Below are 3,584 nucleotides of genomic sequence, written 5' to 3'. Positions count from 1 at the left end.
TCTATCTTTACTTCTTCTCAGTATCAGTAGCTAAAACAGGAAATGCAAAAGAGTAGCGTGTTTTGGAAGAGAAACCTTTCCGCTGTGTCCTGCTGCTGGAACCGTACACAGAAATGTCTAGGACATTTCACTGGAAATACAGCCCTGTGCTCAGGAGAGTGGGCAAGAGGTTCCCAGAAGGAGGACACTACATAAGCAAAGAGATGGCCACAAGCGTCCATGCGGAAACTACAGCAAAAACAAAAGTCTTTCTGCCCGTGAGCTCAGTCCCTCCGCCCCTCCACGCCCAGCCACTTCCTGCTGCTTGCTCTACAGCCACAGCGGAGAGGCTCTCCAGTGCAGGCAGCTCTGGGGTGCCTGTCAACCAAATCCAGAGCCACCAAAACACATTGCTCCTTCTGATCTCACCTTTGCAATCTGATGCAGCAATTCCGCTGCAATTGATCATTACTCTGTGTAACACTGTTTGAGTGGTCAGTTCGTCAAGTTCTTTTAACATGCAAGTATACTCCGGTGGTCTGAATGAGACCACTGGTTTCCCTGGCCTCCAAAAAGCTGAGAAAAAGAAAAGCGTCAGCCATGTGACCCTGGGCCAGTCACTTGACCTCTTTTACATATTCAAGATGGGGCTGAATTTCTATGCCTTGCTGCTAGGCGGCTCTGAACCACTGATGGTACATTCGTGATGGTCCCATATAGTACCAGTGGTGGGAGAAGCCACCCAGCGTAACAGTCATGTACCCCTGGTGGTTCAAGCCAGTGGGAATATGTTAAACTTTAGCATTTTCATTCACTGGGGGGAGAATGTAATACCTCCTCCATTTGTTTAAAAGGGTGGTTATGAAGATCAAGTGAAAATAATGAATGTAAAACAGTTACATGAACTCTAAGGCAATACAGGACGGGTGACAAATCAGAGTGAAAGTGATCTTGATAGAGCTTCCTGTTGTCACAGTATGTCCTGGAGGGACTAATCTGGGAAGCTCCATTACAAAAACTCAGCTACACAACCTTATGGAAAGAGATTTAATGGAATGCTTCTTGTGGAGCCAACGCCATGATTGCTACGCATAACAACATAATTTCTGTCTTCCGGAAGCTGGGATGGCGAAGGATGTAGACACAGATGACTAACAGGTAGGCCAGAATAAAGTGTACCCCATGTGAGTCATGCAGGTCCAAATTGCATAGGAACCCAAAAGAGCATCAGTCATAGGATGGCTCAGGACTGCTTCCTACGGGAAGTAGAGTTTGAAGTGAACACATGATATGGCCAGGTAGAGTGGGAAGGAAATGTAGGCTAATCTGGCAGCATCAGAGAAAAGAACATCACAGGAGAGAGCAGAATAGAAAAATTCTACCTGCAAACTCAGTCACCAGGCTCCTAACACTGGAAGGCTCCCAGCTTTCCTTGTAGTGGAAGAAAGAAGCATGTGGCATTGTCCTGTCAACGCTAAGAGGTGGGACTTCCTATTTCAATCCTTGTTGCTAAACCAGCATTTGCAGCTGACCACATTCTCAGAAACGGGCCAAGGTCAGGTGCACAGGGAAGATTGTGGGGCCAGCCTAACTGCTCGGGGATCCAAGGGAAATGCCAGCCACTCAGAGAGCATGCAAGACCTGGCTGGAGCGCCTGTGCAAGAGTGACTGCATGCTTTATCTGCACAGACACTTTCTTGGCTCAGAGAGTTGTTTTGGAACTGAAACTATTCACTGTGGCTCCATTTGGAACTGTGGACCTTGGCTTTCTGCAAAGTCCAGGCCTGGCTGTGTCCTAAGCCACTGGGTCAGCTGTAGAGGTAGCAGCAGGGAAGGAAGCAAAGTGACAACCCCAGGAGGGAGTAGATGAGGTCTGGGAGGAGACACCAGCTGCGGGATTATTTGGATGAATCGGTCCAGCAGGAGCAACACACACACACACACACACATACACACACGCACGTGCATGGCCTATTGTTTTAGTTTTTAATTACTGGCTTACAATTCCCTCATCTTTTCTCTCATAATGTTTTTCAGTTTATGAATAACTTTCCACTGGAAATACTGTACTTCAGTGGGTGAAGCAACCATCTCATTAGAGAAAGAGAGAGACAGAGCACACTCAACAGCAGATGGAGGAGTCTGGTCTGCTTTGCCAGTCGGAATGTAAACGCTGATGAAAACGTCAGCATCTTCATTGTGTTTTTAAAAACAAAATCTAGGAAGAATTCGAAACTAACCTTCAGTGGGGAATAATAAGAGCTGTTTTTACAGGCACAATAAAGGGGGGAAGATTTCTTCCAGCAGAAAAGCCTCCTTTTGTGCAAAGGATCATTTGCTGGGAAGAGGGGGATGTGTGTGTCTACATTTTTAGGGATCTTTCCACTCTAGTACAGAATAATTTCCCTCTGACCTCTTCCCATGTAAATTCACTTAAGGGGCTCTCTTTTGAAGTTACAATAAGGGCCAGGGATATAGCTCAGTGGCACGGCGCCTGCCTGTCAAGTGCAAGGTCCTGAGTTCGATTCCTGGTACCAAAATAACAAAAGAAGGTAAATGAAATTATAATAAATCAAAAGTACAAAAACTACTATTGATTCCTTGGGCCTGGAATGGTCTTTCTTAAAGAGGTGATTTTGCTCATCTTCTTGGCTCAGACAGATACCCTGCCTGGAAATGACAGGAGAAATCCATTTTGATTGTAAAGTCCCCCAGCAAGGGCGTTGCTGCGGCCTTTCTCCAGGGCCCCCGTCTTTGCCCTGTGTGCATCCTTTCTGAGCTCGCCTTTCATCAGGCACAGGGACGCTCCCTGGCTCGTCTTCGCAGGCACCTCCTTCTGTGGACCAGACCACAGCTTGCAGCTTCTCCCAGAATCCTGATTCTCCACAGCAGTTCCCTGAGGCCACAGACAAATGCTGCAGGAAAGAAGTCAATGGACCCATCTGGCCCATCCCAGACAAGCCCTTCTCCTCCCAGATTCCAGCTGCCTGAGCCGCTCTGTGAGCCGTTTAAAGAACCCAGACAATCGCTCCAAGCCTCAGAAAGTCATGGTTCCAGGACCCCATCCACTGGTTTGCAGATTCTGGCTCAGGAAGTGGCCAACCTTGAGGGCTGGAATTTCCCTATAAACCAGAGACAGCTCCCGGGGGAGAGGGGGCGGGAATTATAATCATGTTGGCTGCTCAAAGATATAAAGAGTGATCCCAAACCACTGCATGTTCTTTTCTCATAAACAACTCACATCCCAACCACAGTGCTGCCATTCACAGTTTAAACGCCCAAGTCCCCCGTGGCCTACTAGCTGGCCCCAGCCCCAAACATAACCCCTGTGTCTGCTGCATTCTGAGTGACTGGAGGGAGCTGGGTGTGGTGGTGCACGCCTGCAATCCCAGCACTTCAGAGGCTGAAATGGGGAGATCATTAGTTTGAGGCCAGCCTGAGCTGCAGAGTGAGACCCTGCCCCGCAAAATCAAGCCAGAACAGAACACAAGCAGTTTGCTATGTGTCTCAAGGCTTTCAGATCCTCTCTGGAGAAAGAGAATGGCTGCTGGACATTGTCACTGGCTCCAATCTACAGCTGACACATAGCAGATCTGTCGTTAACT

Source organism: Chinchilla lanigera, unplaced genomic scaffold, assembly GCF_000276665.1.
Source record: "Chinchilla lanigera isolate Chin_1 unplaced genomic scaffold, ChiLan1.0 scaffold00077, whole genome shotgun sequence".
Classification (NCBI taxonomy): domain Eukaryota; kingdom Metazoa; phylum Chordata; class Mammalia; order Rodentia; family Chinchillidae; genus Chinchilla; species Chinchilla lanigera.
This window is presented reverse-complemented; position numbering follows the sequence as displayed.